Consider the following 23,228-nt stretch of genomic DNA (forward strand, 5'->3'; position numbering starts at 1 on the left):
AGAAAGGGTGGTCAGGAACTTGTGCCCCGGGGTTATTGGTCCAACCAGTTTGAGTTAGTCATCAGAGGCCAGTTATAGGAGGCTAAAGTAGGCATAGGTGGAGTTTTGACCAGGATGGGAGTCTAGATGGATGCTATTGGCATCCTCAGGGAAGTTACCGATTAATACAAAGCTATGAATCAAATAGGTGAAGACTTTACCACTACGTTCTTTTGGTGGTTGACAATAAATAAAAATGTGGATTGGATTAATGACATTTATTATAATCAACAGAGATTTGTGAATGATACTGGGGATGCAGTAAAGGGGTTCTCTGACCAATTATCCGCCACCTCCCTCATGACCTGGTAAAATAGACTGACTCTCGATATGTTAATTGGCAGAAAAGGGCGGGGTATGTAGAATGATTGGGGTTCATTGCTGTACGTTTATTTTTTAATAACATTGTCATTGCTGTACGTTGATTTTTTAATAACACAGCTCCAGACGGATCAGTGACCAGGGCCCTGGCTGGTTTAACCACATTAGCTCACGAATTAGCAGAGAACTCTCGGGTGGATAATGCTCTAACAAATTTGTTTGACAGTGTGTTTGGGAAATGGAAAAATGTCATAATCACTGTGTTGTGGGCAACTTTCACCTGTATGAGTGTTTTGGTTCTGTGTGGATGTTGTTTGGTCTCGTGTATGAGAGGTTTGATAACCAGGACTCTGGAGAGATCAATGATGCAACAGATGGTGAGGTACAGACCGATTCTGAGCTCCGGCAAGTGGGATGACGAATACAGGCCTAGGAGATGGCTCCGTTTCTTTTAACTACGAGGAGGCCATGTTGGATGAGACTGTTTTTGATGTTTAAGAATGTTTTTTTTAATGAAGATTGTAATAGAAATCATAACAGGAAGCGTTATAATTGGATATAGGCCTATAACAATCATTGATGAATATCGGCTGTACATACATGTATTGGTTTGAATTATTATTGGATACCATTTATGTCTCTATGTAGTATTTGAGGAATCAGTGTGTATTATTTAGTCATTAAGGGTGGATTGTTAATGGGATTTATATGTTTAAATGAATGATTAGAATATTCCACCCTGAAACCATATGATTGTATGAAATTGATTAGAATCATGAGATTATTTTAATGGATGTGTGTGGTTTTAGTCAGTAGAATTATATATCCGTGAGTGTAGTTTTAGGCAGAATTAGGGTATAACAATATATCTGTACAATATGTCTATTATAGTATCTTAAAAACAGACTGTCTGAGCAAGATTCGGTGCCGACCTTGGCTGGGGGCCACTGAGAGTACTTCCCAGGGTCTCCCTATCTTGAGGGAGGACGGGGAGTGATTCTCACGGCCTCCCCTAATCTTTGTCGGCTGGGTAGCAGGACAGTATGTGCATAGGATACCTACTGTTTGTGTGGAAGTATGTGCGCAGCTATAAAATGGATGTCTTTGTATTCTTGACTTTAGAACGTTCGCTGAATAAACTGTACTAACCTTTTGCATAAGCTGAGTCTTTGACTAATTATAATTAAACCCATGGTCTTACAAACCTCTGGGATTGGTCAAAGCTATTGATTGATTGTTATTACCATTGGGATTGAAAAGTCTCCTGACAACATTCAGCCAGGAACATTCCAAATCACATAGACAAGGCCCGTGAGAGAATTCTCTTTCAACAGTGAGAACCTGGAAGCATTGAGTACAAACAGCTCAGTCAAATATTGCGAAAAGTATTATGGTCAACTATCTGTATCTGATATAATTAACAGGGGAAATTGCCAAGTATCCCAACAAGTGGAGACTTCACAGATGCACAGATTCACTACTTAACAAAGCCACCTGTCTGAGGAATACAGTGACTGAAGGACTAGATGAGCCTACTGTATAGGGAGATGAGACAGCCTGGCCCTGAATAACTCTATATGATGATGCTATATAGCCTAAGACTAGGGCTGTGGCGGTCAGCTGGTAATTATCATGCAACTGACTGCTGGTCCATTAATTAACATAAAGACCTTTAGCATCTCCAAGAAATCCATTTAATTTACACCACCACAATAAATCCATGATTTATTTTATGCAGGTCTAAAATAAACATTATGTGAAGAAAGTGTATTTCAGAATGTCACGCCTGCTCCTGCTCCCTCCGGCGCTCTACGTCGCTGGTCTGCTAACACCGACCCTGGCAACTATATTAGGCACACTTGTTCCCCATCATTACACACACCTGGTCATGATTTTCTCCTTGATTACTGCCCCTTTATTTAGCCCTCAGTAGTATCAGTCATTCGGTATTATTATTTATCTCACGTTCAGTACGCTTCTCATGTTTCGTCATCTGTATCAGTTCATTATTAAACTCACCTTCCGCACCTGCTTCCTGACTACACTTACACAGAAGAACATAATGAATGGCCTATTGTATGTGCCACACCATAGGCTGTAGTGGGCGTATTCATTTTGCACACAAGATATGCTTAAAATTACATGATTTTACATTAAGAAGAATATAATTGAGCTTTGCTGAATAAAATAGAAAGGATATGTTTTCCATTCCGGAGCGATACTGGCATGAAGTGGCGATGTTGAGCGTAAAAGTGGATCATTTGAAACAGGTCCTTTACGATAGATTTAGAGTTAATTGGCAACTATAGTTAATGATACAAATTTTAGAATGTCTTCGAAATGAAAACAAATATGGGCAGCATAATGCAACTATAATGATTTGAGAAAGTCACAAAAAAGCTTGCGCTCTGTTCCTTGACTCAGGCTGCTCACACTTCTCTCAAAGTGATCATATTTTTCACACGTCAGATTATTCTCATAGTAATCTGGTCTGTGCTAATATGTCAAATTTGCATCGATTTAGAATGGCCCATTATCAAATTGGCAGGAACAGGGGCAGGGGGAAAAAATACGTAATCTGTATGCACTCGAATAGCAAATGGAGGCTGCTTTCACTAGGTTTGTTTTTTAAACATGCCAGGTAGGCTACTCCGGTTTTCATAGCGGAGCATGTGCTTAATACTAGCAGCTGAGAAATAAATATAGTAGCAGCTGGGATCCTCTTCCTCTTCAAGCATCAAAACTAGAAAAGTAGAAATATCTGGGTTTATAAGAACATCTTCACTCCAGACGTCAACCACTGTTTGAGGAGCATGCTCTCGCTGCGCAACAGGTGATACTTCTTCCAAACTCTGTATGTCATGGGCTCTCCAACCCTATTCCTGCAGCTACCCAGTGAAATCTGTTTGAGAACATCGATAGTAACATATTTTCCCAATAAAACAGATTTAATTAAACTGTTAACAGCCCCTCTCTCTGCGAGCTCGAGAAAGGAATGGAGGAGAGAGAGAGGGGTCATGAGCAGATGAGCTCCTGCGTTTTCCAGCATGTTTTTAAAATATAGATTCTGAGTTAGATAAACTAACAGCAGTCTCTCTCATGACCTCAGAGCCCCTCTTCCTCCTCTTCCTGAACAGAGGAAAGTAGGACAGCCCATGGAATCATGAGTGTGCTGTTCAGACACAAGACAGGGACACAATAATTGGCTTTTAACCATGAGTTTATACACGTATAGCAAGCCATGGTATATTGGTGATGATGATACTGTAAGTTACTTCATCGTCTGAGGACACCAGGAGGGCTCTGGGCCCATGCACAGCGGCATACATCAGACAGTGATGGGGGCATGAGGGAAGCCCTACAATATTATGTTTTTCTAAGTAGTGAGAAAAGAGCAGGACATTTTGAAAAGTAATCTTTAAACATGTTGTACTTTTCTTGAATGCATTTTTGTAATTGACTAAAACAAGCAGACAATAAAATTGCGTTTGAGCCAATGGGTAACTTAAGTAACCACAGGTTGTTTTTCCCACAGTCAGGCGAGGCTGTTACGTTATATTCAATATCGACTAGAATATTTTTCAATCATTACTTATTGACGTTCAGGTCTCTCATCATCATCATCGAATCTCTGCTAACTAGCAGCATGCTGATGATTTGTTTAGCATAGCATTGTTGAATGAAAATAATGATTAGAATGAACGACTGGGTCAAAACATGAGAAAATAACTAACGGTAACAACTTCAGAATGCAACAGTTATTCGATGCGGGCCTATTGAGGTAAGGGAAATAACGGCTGTGAGTGTCCATCCGTGTGAGAGCTCACTCAATAGTTAGTTATTGGCTGAACAGAAAGCGTTGGAGTGCCATTTTAGCTGGCAACGATAAGAGTGGGACGTCTCATTCTCCGCCAAAGAAGAGACAAGCACTGACTGACTGTCTGTCACCAACCAGCGCCTGGACCATGCACGGATAGTTCTTCCACCTGTGTGCCATCAACGGACACGTCACCATTAACATAACCAAGCTATTTGGTAAGCTCGGACTCGCCAACCATAGTTGTTGCCTATGTACTGTAGGCTTAATGGATATTTATTCAATCATTATTTATTGAAATTATTGTCTCGCATCATCATCATCGAATCTCTGCTAGCTAGCTACATGCCAATTTGTTTAGCATAGCAACATCGAATGCACATAATTATTAGAATGAACAACTGGGTCAACAGTTAACAACAGCCCATAGTCAGGAGTTATCACAAATTATACCACAGCGTTGTTGAATATTCATTTCTCATTGGTTAGAAGTGCATTCTAGAATGGACATTAAAACCAGATAATGGGACAGTTAGTAGATATCGGGGCACCTTGCAATATGTGCCTACACAGGCAGACCATACTTACTACAAAGTTAGAGAAAGCTAAACCAACAACCACACCAACCTAAATTGGATTCATTGTAAATGCAGGTCCAACGGATAGTTATTTTTTGGGAGCATCTGATGACCTAATGTGGTAAGTGACGAATATGAATTTCTCTGGTCCCCATGTTGCAGTTATGACGCAGGTGTCGCTATGTTGTCAAATCCTCCCACATGTTTCTAGGTTGACCAGCTGTTTTCAGCAATTGGTATTTTTTAAATTCGGTTGTAATATTGGCAGGTTTGCTAGCAACAACTTATTTAGCTAGCTTAGTGTTTGATATTCAATGCGATCTCCTCGTAATGAACAGTGTCCTGATCAGAAAGCAAACTTTTCTTAGGCATTATGCATTCTAGACCGTGCATTATTTCCCTATAACGCATAGTATTATTTGCATGGTACAATTCAATGGATATAGTTCATTCTATGTTTGAGTTGCCTTTGAAAGGAAACGTCGATTTTTGTTGTTGCCATTGTTGAATTCGATCTTCATAATAGCAAGTTAGGACTGATCATTCGGGTAGCTAAAGTAGAAAGTCTGTTTGTTTGGTTACCAGGGCAACTTCTGTCACAACTTCTGCTAGCTACTTGTTGAACATATTTTTAGCAGCAAATGAACACATTTCTAGAAGAAAAATTTAAATTATAGCCATGGTATATAACGGATACTCAACTCGTGGCTCTATGCGTTCTCTGGAAAATAACTCCACAGAGTTAATGTGGAGTCATTTTTGGGATGTCCCTTGAGGGAATTTTACAGCGCTAGTACAACCACTATATAAAGTTTGGACTGCTTTATATAAAAAAAATGCTTTATATCAAAAAACGTATTGCTTTGAACATAAATCCATGTTCTACAGTGTCAAAAGCTTTATAAAAATCAACAAACATAAGAAAACTATCATCAAGGATGAGGTCATTATAGTCAATCATATTGTAGCGACCCGCACAGACAGCTGTGTGTTATGTGCTAGGCTAGGAGGTGGTTGTGTTGTACTGACCAGTACCCGGTGTTCGCGGGGTCCGACATGTCAATCAACCTGCTATCTGCCAATCACGGGAATGCCTGGAATGTTCTGATGCCGGGCATCCTGGTGGTTGGCGGAGTGGCGTGGAGGGGGGTTGGGCATTGGAAGTTAAGACCAGGTTCAGCCTTTGTTCTCTCTCTCTTACGTCTGGGCTTCACAAGAGAAGGTCACGATTGGCTTGTGGGTTATCTGTCATCTATTTGGCGTGTGCTACGGCCCAAACAGTAGCCTGTGTAAAGTTGGTTCAATAAACCGTCAATTCGCAAACTCAAGCCTCTGTCTGGACAATTGTTCATTTATGATCTAGTCAGGTCATTACATTGGTGTCAGAAGTAAAAACGTTGATACAAGTTAGCCAGCTAGCTAGCTGACTTATGTGGCTAGCTACCGTAGGTGAGAACGGGGATTGAAAATGCTTCGAGGAATCCGAAAGTGAAGGTGGAGGTAGGGGACGATTATGGCCAAGGAGGTGCGTGTGAATGGACGTCGGGGGTTCTGTCTGAGGAGATCGCCAGGGCGTCGGAGCGCAGAGGCCGCTTGAGGGAGGATGTTGGAGTGATGGCCGCTGAAGCGGGCATGAGTGCTTCGTCGAGTGTATTTCGCGCGGATTCTGGTGGGCGGACCGAAGTGGCGACGTCGACGCGGCGTGATGAGGAATCTGGGGCTCAGGATGTAAACAAACATGGCGGCGCCCAGTTCCCGGCTGCGTCCGTATCTGTTAAGACCCCGAAGTATTCCGGTAAGGCGGATTGGGAAGCTTTTCATGCTCAGTTTGAACTGTTAGCTCATTTTAGGGGGTGGTCGGATGAAGAAAGGGCACTGCAGTTGGCTTTATGCCTCACGGATGAAGCTCTGGCCTGTTTGATATTGATTAGCCCCGAGGACAGGCACGATTATGGTGCTCTAGTGGGAGCACTGAGGAGGCGCTATGGACAGTGTGTACAGCCCGGGCTACTGCGCTCCGAACTGAGTAATAGACGCAGGCAGCCTGGAGAGCCTCTACGGGTGCTAGCTAATGACATTGAGAGCCTCTCTCGGCGGGCATATGCTCACATGCCCCCTCCGTGCAGAGCGAGCTAGCACGGGACCAGTTCATACAGGCGCTCCCCTACGGAGCTGCGCATACAGACCCAGCTGGCTCATCCTGAGTCATTGCAGACAGCCTTGGAGATGGCTTTGGAGAGGGAGCTGGTGTGGGCTGGGGCTTCAGCTGGGGCTTTGGTGGGGGTGCAGGGAGACACACCCTCTGTGCGAGCTGGGGGGCAGAGCAGCCCGGAGCCGGAAAAGCCTGCTTGGGTGGCCGAAATGACAGAACTCATTCGGGCTGTGTCGCTACAGGCGGCACGAAACACAAGCCCTGGTCCCAGGGTCTGCTGGGGTTGTGGCCAGCCAGGCCATCTGCGCCGAGATTGCCCCATGCCCCAACCGAGCTCAGGGAAACGGCTCGGGGTCCGCATAGACCGGGTAGTGCGGACCCCTGGCTTTCTATCCCAACCACCATCATCTTCAGGAGGAGCCCACCGGCACAGACGGGGAAGCAAGGCTCCACTTCCCCCAGAAGCAGACGAGGGCAAGCGGATGGAGCCTGTTGTTGTGGTGGGCCGGACCTGTGTTGGGGACTTTTGTCATGTCCCTGTCACTGTGGAGGGGGTGCCCTGCTCCGCCCTGGTGGACACTGGGTCCACAGTAACCCTGGTGAGGCCAGATATTGTGCCAGGTTGGACTCAGTGTGAGCCTACAACTGTGCAGCTCCGCACAGTCACAGGTGAGCTGGCACCCATGAAAGGGAAGGGAATAATGACTCTGACTGTAGGGGGCAGGACTGTGCGTCATCCTGTGTGGGTGGCGGCTGTGCAGGACCCTTGTATCCTGGGGTTGGACTTTCTTAGGAGCACAGGCTGCCAGTTAGACCTAAATAGGGGCACACTGAGCTTCCAGGGAGGGACGGAAGTCACCATGGCCCCCCCTAATGTCACATTCACTCAACCCAACAAACCCTTTACTCCAACAGTTAAAGCAGCAGAGACTCATGGCTGCGCCCTCCCCACAGCTGTGTGTGACCTTTTCCCCAGTCCCCCTGTCACCTACGGCGGTGTGTTACATTCCCCAGCTACCTCCATGACACAGCCCTCTGTGAGCCCGGGCCGCACCCCCAGCCCAGCTACCCCAGATGGGAGAGGAGAGGACACTGTCTGCAGTGAGGAGATATGGGGAGGAACTGTGTTGGTCTTGACCCCGAGCAGCAGGAACGGCTGTGGCAGTTGCTGTTTGAATTCAGAGACAGCTTTGCGTTGAGTGAGGAAGAGGTGGGTCAGACCCATCTGGTGCAGCATGAGATCGACACAGGTGATGCTCGACCCATCAAGATGCGTCCCCGCCGTATCCCGCTGGCACGCCAGGAGGCGGCAGACAAGGCTGTGTTGGAGATGCAGCGGGCAGACTTCATTGAGCCCTCAGACAGCCCCTGGGCGGCGCCAGTCGTCATGGTTCCGAAGAAGGGGGGCAAGCTGAGGTTCTGTGCGGACTACAGGCGGCTGAATGAGGTAACCAGGAAGGACTCATACCCCATACCACGTATCGATGAGTCGCTGGACCTGGTTAGGGGTCCTCCTGGTTTTCCTCACTAGACCTCCGCAGCGGCTACTGGCAGGTGCCCCTCTCCCCAGAGGCCAGAGCCAAAACTGCGTTCTCCACTAACAGAGGACACTGGCAGTTCAAGGTCCTGTGCTTTGGCCTGTGCAACGCTCCAGCTACTTTTGAGCGTTTGATGGACAGGGTGCTGGATGGCATCCCCCGACAGCAGTGTCTGGTATACCTCGATGACATCCTGGCCCATGGCAGCTCCTTCCAGTCAGCCCTGGGGCGCTACGGCGTGTGCTGGAGAGGGTGGCTGCCGCAGGTCTGAAGCTCCACCCCGAGAAGTGCCACTTCATGAGGAGAGAGGTGTCCTTCTTGGGCCACCGAGTGGGGAAGGAGGGGATCAGCACCATGGAGGACAAGGTAGGGGCTGTCAGAGACTGGCCCACCCCCACCGACCAGCGTCAGCTGAAGAGCTTCCTGGGCCTGGCCTCGTACTACAGGAGGTTTGTACGGGGCTTCTCAAGCGTTGCTGTTCCACTGAACCGCCTGCTGCCGAAGGCGTTCAACACCCTCAAACGTGCACTGATCGAGGCCCCCGTGCTCGCCCCCCCTGACCTCACCTTGCCCTTTATCCTGGACACAGACGCGAGCAATGTGGGCATGGGTGGGGTGCTGGCCCAGGTGGGGCCAGAGGGGAGAGAGTGGTGGCGTGCAAAACATTTGACAAACACGAGCGCCGCTACTGTGTCACCCGGCGGGAGCTCTTGGCTGTTGTGGCTTCCGTCAAACACTTCAAGTACTACCTGGGTGGTCTGCCCTTTACTGTAAGGACTGACCACTCTGCTCTCCAGTGGCTCATGTCTTTCAGAGAGCCAGAGGGGCAGGTGGCACGCTGGTTGGAGGAGCTTCAGCCGTATGACTTCACGGTGGTGCACAGGGCAGGGGCACGCCACTCCAACGCCGACGCCATGTCCCGTCACTGCAGACGGCTGCCGCCACTGTGAGCGGAGAGAGGGACGGGAGAGAGCTGCGGGCAGAGGAGGGTGTCTGTGCCACAGTGTGTCGGGCGAGCGGGCCTGTCTGCTGTGAGCTGCAGACTGTCGACGTGGCTGAATGGCGGCAGCAGCAGGGACGGGACACAGACCTACAGCCAGTGCTAGTATGCCCGGAGACTCCAGGACCGCCTGGAGACAGCCCACACCTTCGCCAGAGAGCAGCTGGTGAATGCAGGTGTGAGGCAGAAAAGGAACTATGACGTGCACACCCGGGAAGGCACTTTGTGGCTGGGGAGCTGGTCTGGGTCTACAGCCCCCTAAGGAAAAAAGGCAGATGCCCCAAGTTGGACAGTCACTGGGTGGGACCCTGCAGTGTCCTGGAGAGGGTAGGGAGGTTGTGTACCGGGTGCAGCTTCCTCCCAGGGGAGAAAGGTGGCACTGCACCGGGACAGGTTAGCCCCATACAGAGGGGCCTCTTCTCCCCAAACCCCAGGAACCCCCACAATTCCCTCTCTGGCAATGACATTCTCCAGGCACCCACCCTCAGGTGCCGCAGACAAGGCTCCAGACAGCCCACTCCCCCTGTCTCCCCCTGTGTCACCGCGTGGTTCCCCAGAACCACGGACTGTAATACCATTCCCGCTTCCTTGTCCCCCATATCCCTGCCTTCATCCCCTGGTTCCCAGAGGGGCACTCTGCGACCATCACGGCCACGCAGGCAAAGGAGACCTCCGGGTCGCTTCAGAGACTTTGTTTGTTCCCTCGGGGACGAGGGACTTTGTGGTGGGGGGGCTGTGTAGCGACCCGCACAGACAGCTGTGTGTTATGTGCTAGGCTAGGAGGTGGTTGTGTTGTACTGACCAGTACCCGGTGTTCGCGGGGTCCGACATGTCAATCAACCTGCTATCTGCCAATCACGGGAATGCCTGGAATGTCTGATGCCGGGCATCCTGGTGGTTGGCGGAGTGGCGTGGAGGGGGGTTGGGCATTGGAAGTTAAGACCAGGTTCAGCCTTTGTTCTCTCTCTCTTACGTCTGGACTTCACAAGAGAAGGTCACGATTGGCTTGTGGGTTATCTGTCATCTATTTGGCGTGTGCTACGGCCCAAACAGTAGCCTGTGTAAAGTTGGTTCAATAAACCGTCAATTCGCAAACTCAAGCCTCTGTCTGGACAATTGTTCATTCATGATCTAGTCAGGTCATTACAATATCTAAGATCAACCTGATGTTATTACTAATGTGTCGACCATGCATAAAACCAGATTGTTCTTCGTCAATTATATGATGCAAGCCTTGTTTCAACTTCTTAGCAAATACAAGGGCAAATCATTTCCCATAAGTATTCAACAGGCTAATGGGTCTCCAGTTGTCAATATAAAGACTATCCTTATTAGGTTTGGGAATCAAAGTAATTACACCTTGCTTTAAGGAAGCCTTTTTCTTTTGATTCTTGGAACCTAGCAAGAATGAAAGGAATCAATTTATCATTGAATGCTTTATAAAACTCACTTATTAAACCATCATTTCCAGGGGACCTATTGTCCTTAAGGCTTTTAATGCAGTCTTTTATCTCAATTTCAGATAACTCATCATCACAAAAATCCCTGAAATCATTACCTATCTTCTTAGCAATGTTTGCTACATTGTCTAAGAAAAGATCCATATTGGAAGTTGACTGGGGTGATGTATTCAGATTCTGATAAAACTGGGCAACATGCTGAGAGATTTCTTTTGGATTTTCATTGGGAGTATTACTGATAATTAATTTACTTATTTCTTTTCGCCTGCCCTTTTTTCTAAATTAAAGAAATATTTTGTATTTTTCTCTCCCTCTTCCATCCATTTTCATCTTGATCTTACAAACGCTCCCTGGGCCTTTTCCTCATAGATACAGTCTGACTGCATTTGCAATGATGATAGCTCCAATAATTCTTGATTAGTTAGTTCAGTTTTTTTAGTATAATCCATTATTCCCTTTATGATGTCATATTCTTTCTCTCTCTTGGCACAAGCAATTTGTCACGCCCTGACCATAGAGAGCCTTGGTGACTAGGGGGGGTGTTCTAGTTTTCATATTTCTATGTTGGTGTGCTTGGTATGGTTCCCAATTAGAGGCAGCTGGTAATCGTTGCCTCTAATTGGGGATCATATTTAGGTAGCCTTTTTCCCACCTGTGTTTTGTGGGATATTATTTTGTGTTTTGTGCATGATAGTCACATTTCGTTGTTTCTTTATTGTTTTGTTGTGTAGTTAACTTACTTTAAATAAATAAGATGTGGAACCCAGATCACGCTGCAAGTTGGTCCGAGTATGCTTCCAACGACGATCGCGACTGAATATCCCACCACAACAGGACCAAGCAGCGTGCCCAGGAAGAGAAGGTATCCTGGACTTGGGAGGAGATATTGGATGGGAAGGGATCCTGGACTTGGGAGGAAATCCTGGCAGGACAGGATCGCCTTCCGTGTCATTTGTCCGGTGCCATGTGTGCCGGCTTTACGCACCAGGTCTCCAGTGTGCCTCCACAGCCCAGTACGTCCTGTGCCAGCTCCTTGCACTAGCAGTGCGAAGTGTGTCATCGAACCGGTACAATTTGTGCCGGCTCGATGCACCAGGTCTCCAGTATGCCTCCACAGCCCAGTACGTCCTGTGCCAGCTCCACGCATCAGGCCTCCAGTGCCCCTCTCCAGTCCGGTATGTCCTGTGCCAGCTCCACGCACCCGCCCTGAAGTGTGTCACCAGTCCGGTACCACCTGTGCCGGCTCCACGCACCAGGCCTCCAGTGCGCCTCTCCAGTCCGGTATGTCCTGTGCCAGCTCCACGCACTCGCCCTGAAGTGTGTGTCACCAGTCCGGTACCACCTGTGCCGGCTCCACGCACCAGGCCTCCAGTGCGCCTCCCCTGTCCGGTACGTCCTGTGCCAGCTCCACGCACTCGCGCTGAAGTGTGTGTCACCAGTCCGGTGCCCCCTGTATCAGTGCGTGGGCACTAGGCCTCCAGTGTGTACTTACAGTATTCACAATATATGACCTTTAAAGTTGCCTTTTAAAATGGCGACACCTGCTGACCATTTAGTACCAAATGAAAACCAAATATCATTCCCCCATTGACACTTCCAAAATGCAGTATCTGTTATGAGCGGAATTCTGATCGGAAAAGGGGGCAAATGATTAGGGTGAGGCACATTGGCTACTAACAGCTTACTACACAACATACACTTAGTATTACTTTCTTAGTTACAGTCTCCCTGGCATATTACATAATTTATTCAACAGCATACAATACATTTTTGGACTCATCTTGTTGTGCTGTGCTCACTTGAGCAGGAAGGTGACGCAGCAGTCCTTCAGGGGCAAATTTCATCACTAAACTTTGTTATCAAAGTCTGGCATTCTCTGGATTTATGGTGCTTTCAAGACTACTGGGAACTCTGAAAAAACAAGGTTGAATCATGAGGACGTCAATGATCATCAGGTCGGAGCTCTAGAAAGAGGCCCGAGTTCCCTACTTCCAATTCGAGTTGGATGACCTTGAAAACCTATTTTCCCAGTTGGAGCTCATTTTTTTTCAAGTTCCCAGTTGTTTTGAAGTCACTTAAAATCAGATTTCCCAGTTCTGAGTTACAGTTGTTTTGAGCGCGGCAGAAGTCATGCTGGATTGACAGCGTGGCCAATGTTTAATGTTTATCCTTTTAGCTCTTAAACCCATACTTGGGACACACCCACTCCACTGAATAGCAGGCTTGTGATTTCTTTGCAATGCTTGCAGTTAGCCACTGATTCCTTCCAAACCACTCATTGTTGAATTTGCGATTTCCAACTTGTTGTGTAATGTTTATGTTCAATGGCCGATGAACACTGATACGTTTGATCTACAATTTCTCTTCATTATTTCTCTTCTTATGACAAGGATTGAAAAGGATTTGCAAGTAGATTGTCGACTTGATTCATGATGATGATGATGACTGGTAGCTAAGATTTAGAAAGTGTGATCAGTCCAATCAAAGCTACTGAAGATATTTACTATGGGTGCATAATTTAGGAAAAATATCACTTTTTGGATCGAGGCTATCTGGCTGCAGACAACAAGTGGTGTCATGGATTGCTCAGCCTTACCTACAGTATTTAATGTGATGTAATGTAGTAATTGAACAGTCTCGTCTTCTTCTTCTTTAATGGGCTACAGATGCTGATGCTGCACATAGCCTACACACATCATTTGTGCGCATCAATTATTTTGAAATGTAAAATTCTGTTATGCTTTTTCCTGCTTGTAAAAAGCGAAATGACATCACTTTCTCTGTGCACAGAAGCCTACATTAGGATGTTTTGCCATTCATTTTAGATATCGGATCAGTGATCAGGCCATTTATTGTGCGCTCGTGTGACAGCGTATCACTTTCATCACTTTTGTTTTGGTGTTTCCGGGTTCAAGCGATGGGAGTTCCTAAAGCGGGATCCCCATTTGCCTTGGCTCCAGCCCAGATGATCTGAAGCTCTGTTGAGGACCAGAAAGGAGAGGGGGCTTGGCTTCGGGAAGCTTGGACTTGATGCTATCATGTCCAGACAGTAGCATGTTCTCTCCCAATTTGGAAGTTGATACCACTGCGGAAGACACAGCGCCCAACACCCCCAATGATGGAGACGATGCACCGGCCAGCATTGATGTACTGGAAGAGGTGAGAGTTAATGCAACATTTTCATTTAAATGCAGAAGGCTAAGCGTTTAAATGCAGATTACATGATAGGAATGACAGCATCATCCTGAAAGCGCATAATGGTGTTGCCTTTTTTATGAATTAAAATGTAATGATAGATAGCCTTCTACACGCAGTCTCGTAATAAAAGGCACACACTCAATATCTGTGGGCCTATACATGTAGCCCATATCATATATTGATTGTTGCTATTCATGTCATGTCTATTTCAGTCCTCTGCTCAGATGGAAGGAATTCTATACTGAGTGCAATTGGTAACCACAACATCCTTTATCTGTTCACTGGAGTCTAATAATCACTATTAATTCACCAGCAAAATACTATTTCATTTAATAGTTTCTCTGTATGATGTCCATCCCTACCATCATATCTACATGAATGTAATTCTGCATTCAAAAGTACTGTGTTATGTATAACACATTAAACAATGTAATTTCCCTAAGAAATACAAGTCATAGAAGACAGAGCCTAGTAATGACATGTATGCAAGGCTTAATACAGTAATTCTGAGAACCTGGATTTTGTACCCTTTAATGATGTGTACTCGGAATGCGAGAGCTTTACCTCCCGTCTGTAATAACACTTATTCCATCTGGGGAATTGGTTGTGTGCAGCTTACCGTGAAATACAGCTTCTATGAGAGACCATAAAATTACAAGAAGTTGTTTTTACCTCAAACCGACAGTATGTGCATGACCCAGAGGTCTTGACCTATGATGCTGTGTTGCCCTGTACCAGGATGCTCTAAAAAGGTCAATGCTATTTTGGATGTTTTGCTTGTGTTGTCGATGCCTGATTACATGTCCCGTCTGAGTCAGCCCTTTCTGTCTGGTCTGATTCGTTTGGTTCATAACCTTCATGTGAAACACTTTACCAGTAACACATTATTTTCTGTTACTGTACCACAAACTGAATTTTGATCTGCCCAGAGTACCCCAGAAGTACAGTACCACCTCATGTGCATTTTACTAGTAGGCCCTATGGTCTCATGAGTCTTCTCAAGTACCCCTTGTGGATAAACGAAGTACCCCTAGGGGTCCTAGTACCCCTGGTTGGGAACCACTGGGTTATTGGAACCAAGTTGACTGATGATTGACTCATGAATCATTGCTGACTGAGCTCTCCTTTGAGCACATATCAGTTAATGAGACGTTTTTGCATGAAGCAACACTAATTCTGAGAACTGAAAAGACCACAATGACACTTCCACTATGTTGTCAATGGATCTTAATGGGTGAATGGCTATAGACACCTGAAGGACCGTAATTAGCTGAATACAACAAGACAAAGTATAACTAAGTTAACCCTACCTATTTGTAATGTTTTCTGGTCAGTTGCCTTAGGTCTGACTCATTGTACTGGAACAAAATAGAGAAACTTTGTGAGAATGCCTCTGCTGAAGAGGAGACATTTCGTTGGCAGTCAGAATTGCAAATGTGAGCACTTTCGAAGACTGGTTGCTGCACTGAACTGTTCACTTGACACTCCGCAGATATAGGGCACACAGAATGTGTAATCCAATGACTTGTGTGTTTGATTCTGTTGTGGTCAAGTTTAGTATAGAAAGTCAACGTTCATTTTAGCAGCCGTCTGAGGTCCTAGATTATTTAACGAGTCACTGGGGGATTGAGGATACACATGCCTTGTTGGACATGGTGCATGCTTTCTGTAACCCATGCAAAGATGCTTGAAACATTAGCAGAAACATAGGGGGACTGAAAATACAGTTGTGAGGGAGGATTTTGGGACGAATGTTAGTTGTACATTGAGCTAATGTGATTAGCAGCTGTTCCCATTGCAGCATAGCCTAATTAAATTACATTCACGTGACCTACATGCTATCGCTCCAACCTCATTTACTGCATTCTGAGTTTGGAAAAGCTCAGCACATTACAGCCCTGTCATGTTCATTTGCCCACAGCAAAATTGGATCAGTGCCATTTTTTAGGCTCATTGGCGTGTGGACTCCCTTTTCATCATGTTTTACCATTCTCTTTCATGTGGTACTGTAGATCTATTATTCATGTGACACTGTTGCTTTCTGCCCCGTTAAAAACCTTTCAACCTGTATAGGTAAATATCAAATAGACTACATTGTAATCCAGCACGCCTTAAACACAGCCATATCATCGAACTGATTCATCAGACATAGTGTCACAGGAAAGAAGAAACGTGAATAAACTGTTGTACTTTTATTCGATTCTGTAAGTTCTTCAAACCATGTTCTCCTTTTAATCACACTGCTAAAAGTTATTTAAATGCAGCCTTTTGTCATACACATCTATATTTTCAAAGTTAGAGTATTGTATGCAAGCTTTTTTCTCACACTGTTTCTCTTTTTCCTCCTCTCTTTTCCTGCATCAGCGGCCTGCGAAGCAGTCCTTGAGTGCCTGTATGTGTCCAGAGTCCCACTGTCGGTGCCTTCTGCTCTCCCTGCCGATGTACAGCTGCCTGGGCGCTGTGGCTTGGTGCCAGCTCACCCGAGTCACCAAGCTCAGCTTCGACTCATCCGTCACCTCCCTGACTTCCATTTCCTCAATCAAGGAGGTTGGCATGGGAGGAGGCGCTATGATTTACCATGACAGCCCCTGCTCTGATGGCTATGTGTACATCCCTCTTGCCTTCCTGTTCATGCTCTATGTTGTCTACCTGGTAGAGTGTTGGCACTGCTGGGCTCGCAGTGAGCTACATTGTAAGGCTGATGTGGATAGCGTGTATGAGTACCTATTGAGGATGCGACAAGCCCGTCTGTGTGTTTGGTGGAAGGCCATAAGTTACCATTTTGTTCAGAGGACCAGACAGGTGACCCACTACCGGATCGGGGAAGCCTACACCACCACCCAGGTCTACCATGAGCGGGTCAACACACACGAGGGTGAGGGAGAGTTTGATTACAGTCGCTGTGGTATGTGGGACATCTCACGGGATCTACTTGGACTGGAGAGCCACCCGGCAACAAAACTTTGTTTCGGTTTTGCTGGGGCTGGACCAGAAAATAATGACCTCAACCAACGTGCCAGGTTCTTCTCAGAGATTGAGGGTTTAAATGACTACATGGAGGCTCGAGAAGGGTTGCAACTGAAAAATGTTAACTTTAAAGAGCATCTGATAGCCTACGTGGACCCTTACCGGTTGCCCTGGTATACTTCTCAGGTGTCGTTCTGGTCCACTGCTCTTCTCATGCTGTCCTGGCCCCTGAGGGTGCTTATATAGTACCGTACAGCCTTTGTGCACTACCATGTTGAGAAGCTCTTTGGGTTGGAGGACAGCCACAACAGCCCCTCTCCAATAGAGGAGGTTTCCGTCAGGAGAGTTCCCCCTCGGGTAGATACAGTGGATAGCCCTGAGCTGGAGTGGCACATCCTCTCTGAGGAGAGTTGTCCCTCGGGTAGATACAGTGGATTAGCCCTGAGCTGGAGTGGCACATCCTCTCTGAGGAGAGTTCTCCCTCGGGTAGATACAGTGGATAGCCCTGAGCTGGAGTGGCACATCCTCTCTGAGGAGAGTTCTCCCTCGGGTAGATACAGTGGATAGCCCTGAGCTGGAGTGGCACATCCTCTCTGAGGAGAGTTCTCCCTCGGGTAGATACAGTGGATAGCCCTGAGCTGGAGTGGCACATCCTCTCTGAGGAGAGTTGTCCCTCGGGTAGATACAGTGGATAGCCCTGAGCTGGAGTGGCACATCCTTTCCAACCGCCAGTTGAACCCCAGCTACTCAGAGGCCATGCTGATTAACCTGGCGTCTTCAGACTCTGGTACAGCTGAAGATACCAGGTCCTCTAACTACTTCCTGCTGGACAGCCACCCAGCCCAGAGCTATGGCATGCTGGTGCAGGACTGTGAGCACTGCTGCCAGCTTCAGAGCGAGGTTGGACAGAGGCGGGCCACCACCAGCTCCAGTTGTTCCTCCGTCTTCTCCCGTCATGTCTTGTTCTATCCCTGGACAACTCACGCTTCTCACTGTGCTGCATGTACGGTTCTCTGCACACCGTGGGCCTGTGGAGGAGCCTCAAGCCAGCTGGCTCTCAATGAGAGCCCGCCCACTTACCGGGACGCACGCTTCTTCCCCGTCCTCATTGTGCACCGGCCCGAGTGCTGCTGTAGTGGTGACTCCACCACAGAGGTGCTGCTCTACTTTGTCGGCCAGGGATCCACCTGCCTGGAAACCTCACTCTGAGAGGCCAAGAGACATTTGACTGATTCGGTTACAATATATTCCAAATAAGGAGGTTGTGAGTAGAGGTCGACCGATTAATCGGAATGGAGGATTAATTAGGGTCCATTTCACGTTTTCATAACAATCGGAAATCGGTATTTTTGGACACCGATTGTGCCGATTTTATTTTTTATTTTTGTTACACCTTTATTTAACGAGGCAAGTCAGAACACATTCTTATTTTCAATGACTGCCTAGGAACAGTGGATTAACTGCCTTGTTCAGGGGTAGAACAACAGATTTTTACCTTGTCAGCTTGGGGATTCAATCTTGCAACCTTACTGTTAACTAGCCCAACGCTCTAACCACCTGCCTTACATGCATGCAGTAAGAAGCAAAGGTAAGTTGCTAGCTAGCATTAAACTTATCTTATAAAAAACAATCAATCAATCAATAATCATTAGTTGTCACGTCCTGACCTTAGTTCCTTTTTTAGGTCTTTATTTTGGTTTGATCAGGGCGTGAGTTGGGGTGGGCATTCTGTTTTTCAATTCTATTGTTTTGATCTTTGTTGTATTTCTATGTGTTTGGCCAGGTATGGTTCCCAATCAGAGGCAGCTGTCAATCGTTGTCTCTGATTGAGAACCATACATAGGTAGCCTGTTCCCACCTGTGTTTGTGGGTAGTTGTTTTCTGTTTTGTGTGTCTTCACCTTACAGAACTGTTTCGTTTCGTTCACTCTCTCTCTTTGTTGTTTTTTTGGTTATTGCAGTGTTCAGTTTATTTCTTAAAATTAACATGGACATTTACCACGCTGCGTTTGTCTGATCCTTCCTATTCCTCATCCGAGGAGGACAACGATCGCTACACATGGTTGATGATATTACTAGTTTATCTAGCGTGTCCTGCATTGCATATAATCGATGCGGTGCGCATTCGCGAAAAAGGACTGTCGTTGCTCCAACGTGTACCTAACCATAAACATCAATGCCTTTCTTAAAATCAATACACAAGTATATATTTTAAACCTGCATATTTAGTTAATATTGCCTGCTAACATGAATTTCTAGGGAAATTGTGTCACTTCTCTTGCAACAGAGTCAGGGTATATGCAACAGTTTGGGCCGCCTGGCTCGTTGCAAACTAATTTGCCAGAATTTTACGTAATTATGACGTAACATTGAAGGTTGTGCAATGTAACAGGAATATTTAGACTTATGGATGCCACCCGTTAGATAAAATACGGAACGGTTCTGTATTTCACTGAAAGTGAAAATTATAGTTTCCGGATTCGACCATATTAATGACCAAAGGCTCATATTTCTGTGTGTTATAATTAAGTCTATGATTTGATATTTGATTGAGCAGTCTGACTGGGCAATGTTAGGCAGCAGCAGGCTCGTACGCATTCATTCAAACAGCACTTTCGTGCGTTTTGCCAGCAGCTCTTCGCAATGCTTCAAGCATTGAACTGTTTATGACTTCAAGCCTATCAACACCCGAGATTAGGCTGGTGTAACCGATGTGAAATGGCTAGCTAGTTAGCGGGGTGCATGCTAATAGCGTTTCAAACGTCACTCGCTCTGAGACTTGGAGTAGCTGTTCCCCTTGCACTGCAAGGGCCGCGGTTTTTGTGGAGCGATGGGTAACGATGCTTCGAGGGTGGCTGTTGTCGATGTGTTCCTGGTTTGAGCCCAGGTAGACGGCAGCTATACTGTTACACTGGCAATACCAAAGTGCCTATAAGAACATCAGAAATAGTCCTATAATAGTCCTATAATTCCTATAATAACTACAACCTAAAACGTCTTACCTGGGAATATTGAAGACTCATGTTAAAAGGAACCACCAGCTTTCATGTTCTGAGCAAGGAACTGAAACATTAGCTTTTTTACATGGCACATATTGCACTTTTACTTTCTTCTCCAACACTTTGTTTTTGCATTATTTAAACCAAATTGAACATGTTTCATTATTTGAGGCTAAATTGATTTTAATGATGTATTATATTAAGTTAAAATAAGTGTTCATTCAATATTGTTGTAATTGTCATTATACAATTTTTTTTTTTAATGGCCGATTAATCAGTATCGGCTTTTTTTGGTCCTCCAATAATCGGTATCGGTGTTGAAAAATCATAATCGGTCGACCACTAGTTGTGAGCGTGCAAGAGCATACAAAGACACTGAAAGTATGTTACTCACTATAGGTAAAAGGTTCAACATGTTTTATAAGTTATATTGTCATTGGTAAGCATTGACTGTATTTCAAAGGTTCTTGTAAAACTGATGTCTAAGTCGCTGACCGAGTTTTGGAATTTCTTCCAATCACAAAGAATTTTCCGTTCGGACCTCTGGATGTTGCATTGATTTTAGTGATACTTGAATTATGACACTTGAATCACCATTAATTGAATGATGTTTTGTCTCCCTGTGCATAGTCAGTAGATTTCAAATGTTTTGGTCTGCTGTGAAAATTCCAGATATTACATGTACCTTTTCAAATGTTAAAAAACAACACTATTGAAGTCACACTGTGTGCTCCGTCTCAGGCCTCTAGGTCATCAGGTTGCTCGCTATGGCGCACATCTGTCACCATTGTTACGTGCACCTGCGCATCATCAGGCTCACATGGACTCCATCACCTCCCTGATTACCTTATGTCACTCCCTTTGGGTCCTTCCCAGGCATTATTGTTTCTGTTCCAGTGTTAAGTCTGTGCGTTGTTCATGGTTCTTGATGTGTTTATTTATTTAAACACCCACTCCCTGAACTTGCTTCCCGACTCTCAGCGCCCATCGTTACAGAATAACGCCTCACCTAAGGGAAGCATCAGGGAGTGTTTCTTTTGTGGAATGACGTTGGGTCCGGGAGCCACTACAGGCTCTCGTGCCTCAGCCGCATCACCAGGCTCCCCTGCCTCAGCCGGCGACAGGTTCCCGCGCATCAGCAGGGGTGACCGGTCCGCTCCTTATCTCCGGGATCGTCCTTTGGGTTGGCGTCCTGCGGCTGGAGCTGAATGCGCCGGGGAGGGGGTACCATCAGGTATGTTCTCTCCGGCGCTCTAGGTCGCCATGCTCCTGCGTCAGCCGGATTGGCAGGTTTCCTGCGCCTCTGCAAAGGTGACTGGTTCGCTCCTGATCGGCTGGAGACACGTGTCAGTGAGGGGGTACTGTCACGTGTGCTCCCTCTCTGGCCTCTAGGTCACCAGGCTGCTCATTATGGCACACCTGTCACCATCGTTATGCGCACCTGCGCGTCATCAGACTAACGGTTTTGACTTGAGGTTATTATTTATAGGGGTGCCAGGTAGGTTGTGCCTACCAGAGAAAACATTGGTTTCTCCTTTTGGTTTGGGAGGGAATGAGTCCCAACTGGTCCGTCAAGTCTACACCAATACAAAGGACTTATGTAAAAGTCAGGATGGAAATAAACTTTTCATAAACCCTTAAAACATTGGAAAGAACTTAAACAACTATATTCTTTTGCGTGGGTTGTATTAGCAACATCAATGATTACACACACATATATCACAATGAGTTCTGGTTCCTCCAGAAATGTCCTGTACCTCGGGCCTAAAAAGAGTCCAGCCCGGTAAAGGAGTTAAGGGAACTCAAGTGACTTTTGTCACGCAATGTTTGTACGTTAATTCAGTGTGGCGTAAACCCAGTATTAATCATACAATCAACATAATTATTTTACCACAGAACTTTAAAGCATATCAACTCTTACTAAGTCCTCAACTACAACTAACTACATAAATCATCACAGTATACATCACATCAAAACAAATGAAATACCGTATACAAAAAGGTTGTAGTCTGTCGGTCAGTCAGACAATCCAATCCGTCAACTGAGAAAGGTCACGAAGAACCGAGAGGTGTAGTCCACGGACGCAAAGAGTGGATCCGATCCTGGGTAAACTCTATTAGGCTACAAAACAAACGGAATAGAGAAGCATCGGGAACTGAGCGTTGAACACATCCTCATTCAGGTCTCCATCAAAATCCTACTTTTGCGCAGCTGATGCTGGCTATTTAATTGGGTATTAAAGGGAAAGCGCCCTATTGGAAGGAGAAGCACTGAGAGTGTTCAGAAAAATTCAAGGCCGTCACAACATCACCTCCCTGATTCCCCTCCCTATAAATGACACTCCTTTTGGTTCCTTCCCCAGGCGTTATTGTTTCTGTTGTAGTGTTAAGTCTGTGCATTGTTCGTTTCTTGTTTTGTGTTTATTTATTAAAAACACTCACTCCCTGAACTTGCGTGCCCGACTCTCAGCGCACATCGTTACAGAATAACACCTCACCTCTGGGAAGCTTCAGCACGTGTTTTTTTTTTTGTATGTCAGAGTAAATACGTCGGGTCCGGGAACTGCTACGGGCTCTGATGCCTCAACCAGATCGCCAGGCTTCTTTGCCTCAGCCGGCTCGTCAGGTTGCCCTGTCTCAGCCGGCTTGTCAGGTACCCCTGTTGCTTCCCAACTCTCAGCACACTCGTTACACACATCTATTTATGTGAGAGTTTGAATAATACTACTAATTAATAATAATAATCAATTATTAATAATATGAATAATTTGTTACAACAAATGCAAGCCATGTTCAAAAGCTAACATGAGCCTACATACCTATCTTCTCACTTGTGCATGTTGAGATACTTACAATTCTCAAAGTTCGTTTCAAAAGATGAATTGTAGTCTATTTGTGAGTCCAAAGCAGTTAAATTATTGATACAGATTATTTTAATAGAAATCATGATGAGATAATATTGCTTTATAAATTACCATTATATTGCAAAATAACTTTATTGGATTAAATATGGAGTTTGAACAAAGTTATTGTCAACATTTTAAAAGCATACAGAGAGCGATAAAGAAATTGTGCCGTTTTAATTTGATTTAACTAGGTTAGTATCTTGAGTGCCGTTATAAATGGCAGTGACTGTTAATATTAAGGCATCTAACAAAAT

General features: G+C 45.7%; 1 pseudogene; it reads left to right on the forward strand.

Moving 5' to 3' along the window:
• The first annotated feature begins 598 nt into the window (after positions 1–598).
• On the forward strand, positions 599–19,120 carry LOC115146510 (transmembrane protein 151B-like; annotated as a pseudogene).
• The last annotated feature ends 4,108 nt before the right edge of the window (positions 19,121–23,228 follow it).

Source organism: Oncorhynchus nerka, linkage group LG18, assembly GCF_034236695.1.
Source record: "Oncorhynchus nerka isolate Pitt River linkage group LG18, Oner_Uvic_2.0, whole genome shotgun sequence".
Classification (NCBI taxonomy): Eukaryota; Metazoa; Chordata; class Actinopteri; order Salmoniformes; family Salmonidae; genus Oncorhynchus; species Oncorhynchus nerka.